We start from the raw sequence: 15971 nt of genomic DNA, 5'->3' as shown, positions 1-15971 counted from the left end.
GATTTTCCTCTTTTTGACGGAGGAAGACATAGAAGAGTCATGCGTGTATGATATGAGGCCGCCATGACCTCGCACTTGTCCTCATATTCGTTTGCCATGCGGCTTTGAGGATGTAGGACGACAGCAAAATCCCCCGGCCATGGAATCTGCAGCATGGAGGCGACCGCGTCAGGCAGCGGCCGGGCAACGGAGAAACCCTGCCCTGAAATCTAAACCATCATCTCCAGCACCTCCTGTGTGGAGCCCTTATTATCACACTTGGGTGACTTGGCTACCACGTGCAAGAGAGGCCACTGGATGACTCGGACGGAGGCGTTCAGTCCGATGACGCGGATATCAGTTGACGGCACAGATGGATGTCCCTGATGCTGGTGGTTCCGGGACACGATTTAAATTGGTTAGTTTGTCGCCTCCGATCTCGGTTGGTATCGGTATAGCTCCGGTAGTTAATGTGACCATGCTGCCTGTTAGAACTGGCCCGATCTGCGACGCTGTCCGCCGTGTACTTTCCGGCAGGTTGACGAAGTGCTTCCCGTCGACAGTCGCAACACGCTAGGCTTGGCTCGAATAAACTTCCGGCGAGACGTGCAAGGAACAAGTCGTCGAGATATACGAACGTACTAGTAAGCTGGCCTAGAATCAATCAACTAGCTAGCTCACGAACTCACGGTCGTAAAATCGATTGGATTGCTAGAGGTGCATATCGCACCCCCTACTCTTTCTTTTCTTTATTGCTTTGATTCTGGGTACAGATTACAAGGGATAGTTACATATATATATGCTAAGCTAGACCTTGATGCAAACCGATTAGGAGTGCAACACTAATCCTACCCGGACACTCGTATACGGTATGTATACGGACGGAGCACACGACACCCTGCCGGTGTCGGATCGTGCTTAATCCTAACAATCACCCCCCTAAGCACGACGTGCGCTTCACCTCGACCAGGGTCCCAAATACGCCACTTACTTTGCGTAGGTGTTACCCTCGGTATTGCTTTCACCGTTTTGACCGTCCTTGTCGACATTGCTTTCGTCGTTCCTTGTGTCTTCCATGTCACCGCTTTTACTTTCGTCGGCTTCTCCATGGCTTGACGCTTACCATCCATGTCCGCATCTTCTGCCTTCACCTCTTCCTTGGTGAATAAATATTCCCGTTCGACAAAATCCTCTCTTGTCGAGGAATAGCCTACTCGATTTACAGCTGGCCGGTACTCTTGGCCGAAGCTGAACATGTACCTAGTAGCTAGCTCACGTAGCTTACCTAAGAAAGCTAGCTTCCTCTCGTGACTAGCGTGACTAGCAACGCTGATTTCTGATCGCTCCTTAAAACTGCCATCTTCTAGCTCGTACGTTTCCGGCCGGTCCTTTTGGCCTAGACACCTACGTACAGGGCTAATTCCTTCTGAGCTTTTTCCTAGCCCGTTCACGGCTGAAATTTCTCTTCCTTCTGGGACGTGAGCCCCTGATGCTTCCTCTGGATCCAGCTCCTCACGAGGAGCTTCTTCTGGCTTCACGACGCACAGGCTGGATGGCCTGTTAGCTATGCTGCCGCATGTTTCTAGCCTCACATCAAGTGCGTTGTTCAGCCTGGTTACTGAGCTGCTTTGCCCTTCTCCTTTTGCTAGACCTCCCGATGGATCTTCTCCTGGCGAGCCACTTCCTTCTGGTCCGCCTACTTCTGGCCATCTTAGCCCACTGCTGCCTGCTTGATTGCTTCCAAGCGTAGCGCTGCCTTCTGGTTGTCCCGTACATGTACAACCTTCATTGATGCTAGCAACAGCAAAGTTGAGTATCTCTTGACATAACCGAGGCATATAACGTGCATGTTTCTTTGCATGTTTTGCTGGGATGTCTACCCCGTCTGCACCTTTAGCCTCAGCTGGATGCCACGATTTTTCTTTCTCGCAAATTATGTCATGCGTGACAGACTTGGATTTATCTTGGAACACTGGATCCACCCGATCCAAGTCTAGGTAGTAGAGTCTGTTCTTCGACCTCTCCACCTTCATCATAAGCTTCCTTTGGCGATCATATCCCCATAGATAGTCATCTTCGATCACAATCTTGCATCCACGCTCCGCAAGGGTACCAAGACTGATGATATTTCTCTTTAACTTGGGAATATAGTACACATTAGTGAGTACCTTAGGACCGCCATACTGCATCTCAAGCAGGACATTGCCTCGCCCTGCGATATCGACCGTTGACCCGTCACCGAATCGAACGGTGCCTCCCACCGAGAGATCTAATTCTGAGAATAGGGACTTGACGCCGGTCATATGATTGCTCGCGCCCGTGTCGAGGCACCAGACGTTGCCACCCGTCTTCGTCCCTCGCTTGTCATGAAGGTAAACCTTCTCTTCCACGAGCGTCACAATCTCCATAGCCGGCACCGGAGGAGCTAACTCCTCCTTATACATCTGCCCGCACTCCTCGAGCATCAGCATCATTGGTCCATCATCTCCTTGCTGGGCCATGAAGGCCCTCTCCTTCGGTGGTTCTCGGCAATCAGATTTGAAGTGACCAAGCTTCCCGCATTTATGACACCTTACTTTCTTTATGTCAAACTTCCTTCGCGGTGGAGCTTCGTCATCTTCCTCCTCCTGCTCAGCGATGTACTTTTTCGCCGGGCGTTGCTTCTCCTTCCCGTTGCTGCGGCTCGTGGACCCTCCTTGCTTTTCTTTCGAAAGAGTCATCCACTGCTGCTTTGTGAGCATCAAGTGCTCACTCTGGTCCGGATCATCGAAGCTAAGCCGGATTCTCTCGTCGTGTGCCTTGAATCTTCCGACGAGATCATCAACCGTCAGTGTATTCAGGTCGATACACTGTTCGATCGATGTAACGATCTGCATATAGCGCGCTGGTGCGGCACGCAGGAACCTTCTGACGTTCTTGACCTCATCCAACCTCTCGCCATAACTCCTGATTGCGTTGATGAGGGTGACGAAACGGGCGGCAAACTGATCAACCGTCTCGCTTTCCTCCATCTTCAGATCTTCATAGCTTTTCGTCAAAGTTTGAAGATGCGCTTCCCTCACGCGGGCATGACCTTGGTGCAAGGTCTTGATCGTCTCCCACGCATCCTTCGCCGATTTCTTTCCGACGAGGTGCTGCATCACGTCCTTCGGCACGACGGAGTAGATCGCCGTTAGTGCTTTGCGATCCTTCGTGTACTTCGCGCCTCCCTTGACGTAGTCATCGCCGCCGGGATCAACGGCCTCCCAGATCTCCGCAGCTTCCATGGCCACCTCCATGTTGAGGGCCCAAAGCCCGTAGTCCTTGCGATCGAGGCGCGGATACAAAGCCGGCCCCACCGTCTCCACCACCGGTGCCGATGTCTCGCCAACCTTGACCATCGCCATGACCTCCTTGTACTTTCAGTAGATCACGGACGATGAACTCGGGCTCTGATACCAATTGTTAGAACTGGCCCGATCTGCGACGCTGTCCGCCGTGTACTTTCCGGCAGGTTGACGAAGTGCTTCCCGTCGACAGTCGCAACACGCTAGGCTTGGCTCGAATAAACTTCCGGCGAGACGTGCAAGGAACAAGTCGTCGAGATATACGAACGTACTAGTAAGCTGGCCTAGAATCAATCAACTAGCTAGCTCACGAACTCACGGTCGTAAAATCGATTGGATTGCTAGAGGTGCATATCGCACCCCCTACTCTTTCTTTTCTTTATTGCTTTGATTCTGGGTACAGATTACAAGGGATAGTTACATATATATATGCTAAGCTAGACCTTGATGCAAACCGATTAGGAGTGCAACACTAATCCTACCCGGACACTCGTATACGGTATGTATACGGACGGAGCACACGACACCCTGCCGGTGTCGGATCGTGCTTAATCCTAACACTGCCAACGTCCGCGCGAAGATGCTCATGATCAGACGACGAAGACCATGCCGATTTTGGCGTGGTGACCGTAGGGGTAGCTGCCATATGTTAACGGAGCTACATCGCCTACTCCGGCGGGAAGACGCTCAGGACCAGATGATCACGACCATGAAGATTTGCAGAACGGAAATATTGTTTTTTTCGCTCTTGCATCATGGAGACAAACGTTAGCCTGGCTGTGTGTTTATATGCAATGCATACTCGATGAGTCCTTCTATGACCCCACTACAACCTGGGGAAATATGATTAGGGAGTAGTGGAGTAAGTCACAGACTCTTTTATCGTTTTCCTTCAGCGATGGGACTCGTGCGAGCAAGCAATCCTCCTTTATCCCGCTAGGCTATTCGGTCCGTTTTCTCAACATATTATGACCGCCACAAGAGCACACCAAACCACGGATAACAGGTATCAGACGGATGGACGGACGTGATTTGAAGAGTGGACGGACAAGATTTCACGTCGTACCAAACCAAACCAAACCACGGAAATACTTTTGCTTTTATTATTAGGTATAGGTTTATTACATATGCGTTGCGTCCGCGCGTTGGACGCAGCGCGCGACCCAAACAGACACGCGGACGCAGGCCGCTGTCCGCATGTCCGCTCGGCCACCCAACCGACCCAAAACGGACGGCCCAGCGCGTCCGTTTGGATCGCGTGGTTGGAGATGCCCTAACCCGCCTCACGCTCTCCACGCCATCCCCGCGCGCAACCAGGAACCAAAACCAATGAGCTGTCACACGTACTGGGCCCGATCATTGGCTGACGGCATCCATCGAGCTGGTTAATTTAGCCGCGGAAATGAAAAACGCTAGCCGGAGATCCGTGTGCGAGCGTTGACCCACGAGACCGCGCACATCCTTCAGTTGAACCATCGATCGCACATGACCGTGGCCAGGCTGGCATCACTCTACCGACGCTCGCCCATCCTTTCCGTGAGATAGATATTTTTTCGTTAAAGGGAATATATTAATATCAAGAAGATAATAATTATACTTAACCTCTGCAACAACGCACCACCTTAATGGCACTACGGATGCACACAACCAAAAACAAGAAAAGAAAACTAAGAAATAAAAGTCCCGCTACAGTATCTCGGGCCTAACAGCAGCAATACATCCACCGCCAAGACAACACCTGAATTACAGACTAGTCCCCGCTCTCAAAACAAATGTCTCCACCAAGGACATTGCCAGACACAACCAATTAAGGCCAGACCTTGGGTTTTCACTCTGAAAGGTAGGACTCTGCACTTCACCTGTGTTGTCGCCCCCACTTTCATACCGCTGATGTGAAGCCCGAAACACCAAGCAAGTCCCTCAACATCGCAAAGACTTGAACCTCCCTTAGCTAGTCCTCCCCTCTGGCCTTCATGAAATTCTCTTCTTCCGACTTTCATCATGGATCCATAGTCACTTGATGTCAATCAAACAAAAAGAGCTACGCGTCGCTCCCTCCAGAACCAATCGGTCGGAATAAAAAAATGGGTGCGCACGACCGAATACCTCCGATCCAACAAACTCCAGGCAAAAGCACTGTTACATTCATCGGCGGAGCCTTCCGGAACTCAACACTCCGGCCAGATCACGAGTCCAGGCCTCCGGTAGGTCCTCCTCTTCACGCAAGAGAGGCCCAAGGACCGCCGCTTTTATTCAGGTCGGACCCCCACATCAGCGACCATCCCGGGCTGGCCACTCCAACCCACCACCGGCGACACCGACGCCGGCTTCCAAGCTCCTCCATCACGCCGCTGGAATGCGGTGATAGATCAATAGATCCACCACCACCAACCGCAGGCCGACCCTCTCCGACGAAGAAGATGGCCACCTCCACCGTCGTACCCAAGGTTGCTGCCCCGGGCGACCTCGTGACGCGAGAGAAACCCGAGATCGCCTCCACACACGGCCAAGAGGCGGGGGGAAAGTTGCGCAGATCATGGCCTGGCCGCTGCCCGCCACCAGCCCCTCCGGCGTGCTGCGGTGAAGATCCGACGGAAGGCAAGGGGCTGCCGCTTCTGGCCGTCGCGCAGAGGTCTGGCCGCCGGCGCCGGCCATCACCAAGTCCGACCGGCCGCAGCGAGCGTCGAGGGATCCCGGTCGCCGTCCCAGCGCGGCAACAAGGAGAGGCCGCCGCCGCCGCCACGCCCCGCGGCCTTTGCCCGGTGGCGCTACCGGCGGCGGCGGTGGCGGGGTGCGTTTAGGGTTTGGTAGGGGTGCGGGAGGAGGGGTGCGGGAGGAGGGGTGCGGGAGCCCGTGAGATAGATATAGGATCCAGCTTTCAACTTCCATCTTTTTTTTCTTTTCTCGCTAATCACATACTCCATCAATAGATGATCACGATGGCAATTTTATCCACGGATCCGGGTATCCATGGATATTCGACCCGTCAGGCACGGGTATGGAGGGTTGATTGTGTCCACGGATTTCATGGGGCGGATATCCGATAATTCATGGAGCGGGCACAGGCAGAGCTTTTGCTCCATGGATATTCGATGGATATCCAACTGACATGCATGTCAGTGACACATGCAATTTTACCTACGATTGGCTGTCCTTTTTAGGCCCAAATCACCAAACCCTTAATTTAAGCCTTAATGATTTTATACTCTAAATAATCACGAAACCGCCTTGTGCTGGTAGGGCTTCCGCCGGCCGCATTGACTGTGGATCTTCGTTGACTGCTCCGCCTCCTCGGTGATGTGATATATTGTTGCTTTGATATTCCTATGAATTATCGACATAATTACGGCTGAAATGCTACTGAAATAATGTCGAAATGCTGCCAAAATATTCATGTTAGCTTATTTTTTATGAAATTCAAGTGAAATATTGCTGAAATGGTACTCATATTTTATGGGCATGGATATCCATGGATATCCAGGTATCCATCGGATTTGGATTTGGGGCGACATCCATGCCCATGGATAATTTCGTGGGCGGAGCAGAGCGAGGCTTATGGATTTGGGCATGGATCTGGTTTTCCTATATCCGTCCAAACCCGCTCCATTGCCATCCTTAATAGATGAGTAGTATATTGCAGCCATCAAGATGGAATTAAGAGAATCGCGCGCGCGCCTCCTTTTTCGCTAATCCTATATTTCACGTGTACGTCTCGGTCGCCGCGCGCATGCGCTGTGTGTTTCGTCTTCAAATATATTAATCAGCCCATGCGTTCCGGTTCCGCTCCAAAACAAAAACCTAAATCCTGACTCGATCGCCACTACGTACCAGATGATTTCAACCCAAGTCGCCTTCACTTCCTTGGCAACAAAACAAACAAACCAAAAAAGAGATATTTATTGGACACCCGTGTTTTGAATTTGGACCGTGATCCTGTTCCAGATTTAGCCAGTCTGCGTCAAAGGAAGGTCCTGCGCGTCGCCCCGCTAACCCACGCAACGGGTGTTAATTAGGAAATACCCCATATCATGGGGCGGCGCATGGAACGGCACGCCGCCAATTCGTGCACTTCCCTAACGACGCGTATAGAGTGAAGGCACATGAAGTCATGGGCGAGCCGATGAGACGACACACGGAAGAACGACATGATGCCCTGACCGAGGTCGTCTCGGTCTCCCGCTCAAACCTAGTCACCAACGTCATCAAGGGGCTGCACCCCAATACTAATAACCTACTTACATAATTCAACTTCCAAGCCGATGCCAAACGTAGAAGAAGATCTCAATGTACTGGAGGAGCCTTACACACACATTAGATTTTTGACGCCCAGAATTCTCCTTTTAGGTTTAGGCAGATGCCTAAATTTGACTCTTGCACGTCCTCGTGAAAAAAAATAAAAATTGAGATGGGAGGAGAGCGGTGCCTGCTGTTGGATGTTGGGAGGATGGATGTACAAGATAGGGATCCGCTGGATGTTGCCACGGATCGATGACATGGCAATCAAATCTCACCACTGCGACCACCCGCGTCTTGACGCCTCTAAATTTGGTTTTTGGTGTGAGCGGGACACTAAAATTTGGGCTGAAGAGCGCGCCATTTGATATCCAAAATATTTGGGTCAACACCAACCCCACACTCTGGCGCAACGCAAACATCCACCAGTCTCCTCGCTCTTTCCCCAATCCCTCCGCCACCGCCACCGCCACCGCCGCCCAGTCTTGCTGCCCTTCTCCGGCCGTCGAACCCTCTCCCTCCGCCTCCGCAGCTCACGACGACCCCCACCTACCTACCCGAATCACGCCCCGACGGCGCATCCTCGCCCCTGCATCCGGGAAGGGCCAGAAGCTCAACTGCCGCCAGGACGATGCGGCTCCGGCTGTCCTCCATACCCTAGCAGGAGCAGCTGGAGAGGAGGGCGCTGCCGCGTCTGCTCCGGCGCCGCCTGGCCACCAGAAGCCCGCCTCCGTCCTACCTCTACCGCGCGGGGGCCGACGGCCTCAAGCTTTTCCTCCTCCTCCTGCGCTGTGATGTGATAAGGTAGCACCTTCTCATCGATTTAGCTCGCCCATAACCTGTTTGCGTCGGATCCGCCCTACCCAAACTGAATCATATATGTTTGCTTTCATTCAGTTCTGCAGATGCTGCGAGATGCTATTCCGGCTGTGGTGTTGTTGCCGTGCTGGTGCACTCCGCCGGAGCTCCAGAAACCGTCCATGTCGCCAGGATGCTGCTGCCGGTGTCCACCACGACCTTCTGCACCATGGTGTCGCTCCGTCGGAAGGTCTATGTCGACCCTGCCATTTTTTCCTACCCAAACTGAATCATGTCTGCATGCATGTCTCGTTTTTTGGTTGATGTTTCAAAGATGACGTGTGGCTGCTTGAGGCACCCTACTTTGTTTTGCAATTACACGCATAGTTGATATATAATAGGTTGGTTTCTTGTTACCTGATGATGCTAGTGGTACCTTGTGTTGTGATGCAAGTGGGTTTCTTATTTACCGTGCATTGAAACTGGTAGGGTTGGCTGTCATACTCTTCTTGATAGTTTATCAAGGTTGGTGGTGAAACTGTTGTATGTGTGTGTGTGGCGCTAGTAGGCACCAAGCTAATTATCTGAATCACATGTGCATATAAAATTATAGGAGCTTGTGTACATTGTTATTTGATGCCTAAGCATAGTCGCTGAACCATTTGCCTTTATGTGGTGATTGCTTCCCTGGGTGCTCTCTCTGATATATATGGTGACAATGCATCGTGATTTCAGATCCAATAACACAAGCATTTGTCTGTTCATGTGTTTTATTAAACTGTCTTGGGATGGATTTGCGTTGCTGTTTTGCATCAGCATTTGGTGATCTTTGTTGTTTTTGGTGGTGTGAAAACTTTCGTTCATGTTTTGGGTTGTGCTGCACTAGTATAGTTGTATTACTGTGTGAATTGAAGCATATGTACGGTCGCTCTGCAGGCTGAATGTCTAAAAAAGGGGCAAGGTCATGCCGACATTTTACTTTACATGCATGTTGTTTTCTCATTATTTGCTATTTTTCTTGGTTGGTATTATCGGTCCTGATTATTAGAAGCTGAAGAAAATTTGTTGATCTGGTGATGTGCAGAGGGAGGTGAACAATCTTGGCTGCACAGTCTGGATCAAGGAGTGGCTGGAGCTGCGCAAGGGTGGCACGACGCTGATCCCGACGCTGATCCCCGCCCCTGTAGCTGCTTTTAAGTGGTTGCTTTCCTGACCTGATGATGGCTTGTTCTTGTACTCGCAGCAGCACCTGTGCTTTCAGAACTACTGCTGCATGCATGTCTCATTTCTTGGTTGATGTTTCAATGCCGATGTGTGGCTGCTTGAGGCACCCTTCTTTGTTTTGCAATTGCACGCATAGTTGATATATAATAGGTTGGTTTTCTTGTTACCTAATGATGCTAGCGGTACCTTGTGTTGTGATGCAAGTGGTTTTCTTATTTACCGTGCATTGAAACTGCTAGGGTTATCTGTCATACTCTTCTTGATAGTTTAACAAGGTTGGTGGTGAAACTGTTGCATGTGTGCGTGGCGCCAGTAGGTACCAAGCTAATTATCTGAATCCCATGTGCATATAAAATTACAGGAGCTTGTGTACATTGTTATTTGATGCCTAAGCATAGTCGCTGAACCACTTGCGTTTATGTGGTGATTGTTTCCCTGGGTGCTCTCTCTGATATATATATATATGGTGACAATGCATCGCGATTTCAGATCCAATAACACAAGCATGTGTCTGTTCATGTGTTTTTTTTAACTGTCTTTAGATGGATTTGCGTTGCTGTTTTGCATCAGCATTTGGTGATCTTTGTTGTTTTTGGTGGTGTTAAAACTTTTGTTCATGTTTTGGGTTGTGCTGCACGAGTATAGTTGTATTACTGTGTGAATTGAAGCATATATATGTTCGCTCTGCAGGTTGAATGTCTAAAAAAGGGGCAAGGTCATGCCGACATTTTCCATTACATGCAGGTTGTTTTCTCATTATTTGCTATTTTTCTTGGTTGGTATTTTCGGTCCTGATTATTAGAAGCTGAAGAAATTTTGTTGATCTGATGATGTGCAGAGGGAGATGACTAATCTTGGCCGCACAGTCTGGATCAAGGAGTGGCTGGAGCTGGGCAAGGGTGGCATGACGCTGATCCTGAGGCAGGTTTTCTCTATCTTCTCCATTCTCTTGTGGTCCATGTGATGTTTACGAGTGGCTGAACTCTGTTGTGGTTCCAAGCAGTAGATATATACTGACATGTTGTTTCTAGGGACATGGTTCTTGCGTAATTCGAAGTAATTAGCCTCGTGGATGGGCTTGTTGTGTGAATTCAAATTTTCCAGCTTTTTTGCTCATCATCTTGCTTTAGTTGATGAGCTAGGTTGGTAGTTTGAATGTCTCTAGAGGTTTGATCTGCCATGCTATTGTGTTACAGGTAAGCTTGGTTCAAGTCGGTGCTTTGGAGGATGAGATGACTGAGGGTTAATTAAGCAGCGAGGACAGGGGAGCAACTCCCTCCCTGCCCCCTTCTTTGCTGCTTGTGCTGCTTTGGCCGCGGCTAAAAAATGTCTTGGTCCTCTTGTGATGTCTAGCAGTCGGTTGACATGGTTGGCATTATTGTGATGCTCCAGGTTGAGGAGCTTGTAATAGCAGTAGCACTACCTGTCCTTTCCTTGGTAGCACCGTTTGATTCTTACGTAGCACTGTGCACTTGTATATTGTTTGCCAGGTGCTCTGGAAAGTCCAAAAAATATTAAAGGTCATGGCCAAATTTTCTGTACTTGGTAATGTCATCTGAATTAATGGACTGTTGTGCGTTTTCAGATCTGTTTGCTGTGTGATGAAGACATCTGAATTTTCTGGATGGATAGATGGATTGGCGGATTTACTGCCGCGGATTTGGCACCGGAAGTGGTGGCAAGGGTCCCAACGAGAAGGAAAAATGAGAGGCTTGTAGGAGAGGCTTTACAGGGGGATGGATGGATCGACGACATGACGGGAGAGATGACGGAGGAGCTCTGGAGGGAATGTCTCACTCTTTGGGAGGCAGTTGAGTCGGTGCTGAGGGAGGCTGAAAGCCCGTACCACATCTCCTGGAAAGGGGTGGAATCTGGCAGATATTCGGCGAAACATACCTACGGCATGCTCTTCCAAGGGAGCGTGAGATGGAGCATGTGTAGGCCAGTATGGGGCTCCTTCTCCCCTATGAAATGCAAGATGTTTGCATGGCTGGCTCTGAGATACCGGCTATGGACCTCGGACAGAAGGGCGAGACATGGGCTCCAGGAGCACCCGAACGCTTGCTACACATGCCTTCAGGAGGAGGACAATGTGGATCACATTCTAACGCTTTGCCCCTATGCGAGACAGGTGTGGTGCAGGGTACTTCATAGTGCAAGCCTTCAGATGGCGGACCCAGGGTACACAGGCAACCTGCAGAGATGGTGGACGGAGGCCCGCAAGCGAGTGAGGAGGATAGATAGGAAACGTTTCGACTCCATGGTGATCTGCACGACATGGACACTCTGGAAGCAACGCAACGCCAGGGCTTTCGGGGACACAAGGAAGCAGAAGAATGTCGAGCAAATGTTGCAGGAGATCAGAGAGGAGTTCCAGCTTTGGGAGAGAGCGAAGGGAGGTAGGAGTTTTCATGTCGCGAGAGAGTAGGCTTAGGCGGAGTTAGGGTGTGTGTGGGTTCTCGGGCTTGATGTTCGCATCGGGTCACCGAATCTTGTATATGTTGTTGCTCTCTTCTATAAAGATAAGGCACGCTTTGCGCGTGCTCTCGAAAAAAAAAAAGACGTCTGAAAACCTGTGTCCAAATTTCGAGGAGACAGCTGATTTATTGGGTTTAATGAATTGACTATTTTCTTCGTTGAGAGAGCTCTGAAATCTTCTTGCTCTTTATTCTTCCGTAATATAGCAGTTGACAGACACGGAGGCCAGCTATCTTCTATCCATCTCTGTTACCCACACAGCGACTCAGGCTACGACATAGTCGGGCCAATTGACTCCATCCAGCCCAGGAGAACGACCCTTGTCTGATATTTTTAAACAGATTTAGCCTACCGCCTTCCTTTCCTATTTTGAAACATAGATCGGTTCCGTACCAGCTCCACCACAAATAATAGCACCAGTTGTAGGGCAAACTTAACTAGCCAATTCATGAAGTTAATAATGCCCCTCCCTCGCAACGATGAGAGCCACATGAAATCAAAGGTGGCGCGCCAAATGATCCGACAAGAGGGTGCATGGAACAACGTGATGTAGCGCAGTCGTCGCCCCCTTATCAATCCTTGAAAATCTTGAGAAAAAAATTGGCCACTTTGTGCAAATGAAATCCCTCCGCGTGTTATTCGTGGAAAGCCCAAAAATAGCAACTCTGGTGATTCCGTGAAATCCAAACTTTTTGAGACGATTCCGACGGCTGGTCGCACACCCAAATCAGAGGTCGTGTGCAATATGTATGGCTGCAAAAGTGACATCTTAACGTGAATTATTGAGACAAAAACTAGGGCGAGAAAAGGTGTGACCTTGGTTTCTGGCCGGAAAAAGGCTCAAAACCTCTGTGTCTTCGTAGCCTCCTAGAATCTGGGCGGGAGGAGCATCGAACCTTCGGAACAACCCGTAACCCTATTAGGAGGCTTCTGTGGAGCCGAGGTGGCGCATGGAACTCCAGGCATGAGGTAGTAGCATTTTGCGACTTGAACAATGCACAAGAATCAGGAAAAGTAGCCACCTTTGTGCATTCGCAAAGGGCATGCACCCCGAGGAGGCGCATAAAGTGATAGGTACTCGCTTTCCCCACGCGCCAAATAAGGTCACTGAGGAAGTGCAGAGGAGATGTGGTGCGTGGAAATGTGGAATGAAGAGTGTGACCCCACCAATTCATGTAGCTGATAACGCCCCTTGCAGCGTGACAGGCACATGAAATCATAGGTGATGCGCATAATGATTCGACAAGAGAGTTGTGGCCTTAATAAGTCTTGGTTCTCTTCTGATATCGGTAAGTCGTTTCCTTGGTTGCAGCGTTTGGTTTTCTTACCTGGCCATGTGCACTTGTGTATTGTATGCATGTGCTCTCGAATGTATGAAAAGTATTAAAGGTCATGGCCACATTATCTGTGACTGCTAATGCTATATCATAATGGACTGTTGTTGTTAGCTTTAAGATCTGTTTTGTTGTGTGATGAAAGCATCTGAAAACAAGTGCTTGGAAACCTAGAGATATCTTGGCTGGTTTATTGGGTTAAATGAATTGTCTCTTTTCTGTCATGAGAGCATCTCCACCGGGGCGCCCCATAGCGGCCCCGGTAGCGTTTTTGGGGCCAAAATGGGCTCACACTGGCGCGCCCCAAAAGGCGCCGGCTAGTTTTCGAGCCCAATTGAATCGCCGGCAACCTTCGTGCCAGCCCCTTTGCAAAGGGCACGAATCCGGCGCGCTGGCTCCTCGTGGCACGTCGGTTTTCGCGGGTGGGCTCCGCCTGGCAACGAGAGGAGGCCACAGATAGCATTGAGAATGACGCGGGCAGGTTCGTCGTCGGCGTTAATGGTCTCCCGCTCGGAAACTGAAGCGGCAACGAGGGATGCGACTGGCCACGCGACGTCCACCCATCTCCCCCACGTGCCTTCAATGCGCGTCCGCCGCCGCCCTTAAAACCACACCGGCGCACTTCTCTTCTTCCTTGTCCTCCAACCCTAGCCGCCACCACCGCCATTCTCACAGACACGGTGCGAAACACCCACCGACGCAAACAGTTCGCGATGGCGCACAATGCCAAGGCCGGCGGCAGCGGCGGCTAAGGACTCCGACCGCTGCAGTTGAAGCTACCGCACATGTGGCACGTGTCGAATGCCGGCTACGCCGTGCCGCCACCGCCTCCTCCTGGGCTGAAGACCTGCGCCCTCATCGGCGAGCGACGGGCGCACATGTCGTTGGAGGCGCTCACCAGCCCGGCGTGGCCGGGCTGCTTCGAAGAGCAGCGCGGCATCGAGCTCGCGCGTTCGGCCGGCCGCGACGCCGGCCGTTTCAACCGCGTCGGCCGCCGGGCCTGGTGGCAAGGCGGCAACGTTGACGGAACACTATCAGAGTACGGCTACCGCCCGCGCTTCCACTGGAGGCGCCTCCTCTACAGAGGCCGCCGGCAAGAACCACGCCAGTGAAGATGCGATGGTGGGAGATGGAAGCGGAGGCGCATGCGGCCCTCTGTGGCGGCGGCGACCCAGAGGAATTCCCCGGGAAGCACTTCGCCATGGAATACCTCATGCATGGACTACCGACAGATTACGCTCGACCCGAGGCAGGCGGCGGTGTGGTACGCCATGGACCACGGCCAGAAATTCGTCGACCTCGCCGCTCCTTCTGAGCTTCCAACGCCAAAGGAGGAAGAGGTCAACTTGTCCGGCGACGATGACGACGATGGTGAAAAAGTGGACAACCTCAACTTCAGCGCCTTCGACGCACACCGCCGCTAGTTTTATTTTTTGGTTTTTACTTCAAATTCGAGTCACTTTTGTATAAAACTTGTCTAAATTCGTATAAATTTCGCTTTTAAAATGTTTCTTAGATTCGAGTTATATCGGGGCTATCGTATGGGGGCGCCGGTGTGGGAACAACAACCCCAAATGGAGGATGCAGTGCCGGTGCCCCTACCGGCACCTATTTGGGTGGCGCCGGCGGAGATGCTCTGGGAATGCTATGAAATCTTCTTTATTCTTCCATATATAGCAGTGGATAGAAACGGAGGCCAGCTATCTGACTATCTCATATGTCCTATCCAGCCTCGGAGCGAACGACCCCTTGTTTGCTATTTTGGGACAAATTTAACCATGCGCATTCCTTTCCTATTTTGAAACATCGATCGGGCTCCGTACCAGCGGCAAGGATGGCAATGGGCAGGGTATGGGCAGGGTAGAGCAATACCATACCCATACCCATATAGTCGATGGGTACAAACTTTTACCCATACCTATGCCCATGGGTATAAAATTTTACCCATACCCATACCCGACGGGTACCCGTACCCATTGGGTACCCGGTGGGTAGCTAAATTATACACAAGTCACTCGCAATTTTACATTTAACAATAACAAATTCGATTAAAAAATGAATTATCTCAACTCGATAACAAGTAGTTTAGTACATAACAATTAAAAAATATGAAAATCTCATTCTCATATAGTAACTCATAAGTAAATAGAAGTAGACGTGTCACGTAAGAAATTGACAATAAACGGGCAGGATATGGGTATACCCGCGGGTACAAAGCTATACCCATGCCCTACCCATGACTTAAAGGGTAGGGTATGGGTACCACCCATGAGGCCATGAGCATGAAAGTGTACCCATACCCTGCCCATGCGGGTACGGTACCCGTGGGTACCCGTACCCGTGGGTAAATTGCCATCCTTAACCAGCGGTACTACTCCACCACAAAAAAAAGTACCAGCACTAGTACAACTTGAGCGGGAGACATAGGTGCAAACTGAGCTACCCAATCATGAAGATAATAAAGTCCCTCGAAATGATGAGAGTTACATGAAATCAAAGGTGATGCGTCAAATGATCAGACAAGAGGGCACATGGAACTGCGCGTGATGTATCGCACCTGTTGCCCCTATCGAGCCTTCAAAATTCGACAAACAAATTT

General features: G+C 50.6%; 1 long non-coding RNA gene across 2 annotated transcripts; it reads left to right on the top strand.

Annotated features, from left to right (window-relative positions):
• Positions 1 to 7976: 7976 nt before the first annotated feature.
• LOC127298463 (uncharacterized) lies at positions 7977 to 11101 on the top strand. Of its 2 annotated transcripts, XR_011745925.1 has the most exons (5): positions 7977 to 8342; positions 8436 to 8586; positions 9421 to 10304; positions 10399 to 10481; positions 10757 to 11101. It is a non-coding gene; the product is annotated as an uncharacterized lncRNA (long non-coding RNA). The 2 variants fall into 2 exon arrangements; XR_011745924.1 differs by lacking the exon at positions 7977 to 8342 and having other exon boundaries at positions 8357 to 8586.
• The last annotated feature ends 4870 nt before the right edge of the window (positions 11102 to 15971 follow it).

This window comes from Lolium perenne, chromosome 5 (genome assembly GCF_019359855.2).
Source record: "Lolium perenne isolate Kyuss_39 chromosome 5, Kyuss_2.0, whole genome shotgun sequence".
In the NCBI taxonomy this organism is placed as follows: domain Eukaryota; kingdom Viridiplantae; phylum Streptophyta; class Magnoliopsida; order Poales; family Poaceae; genus Lolium; species Lolium perenne.
The sequence above is the reverse complement of the archived record's forward strand: the minus strand, read 5'-3'. Positions and strand labels throughout refer to the sequence as shown.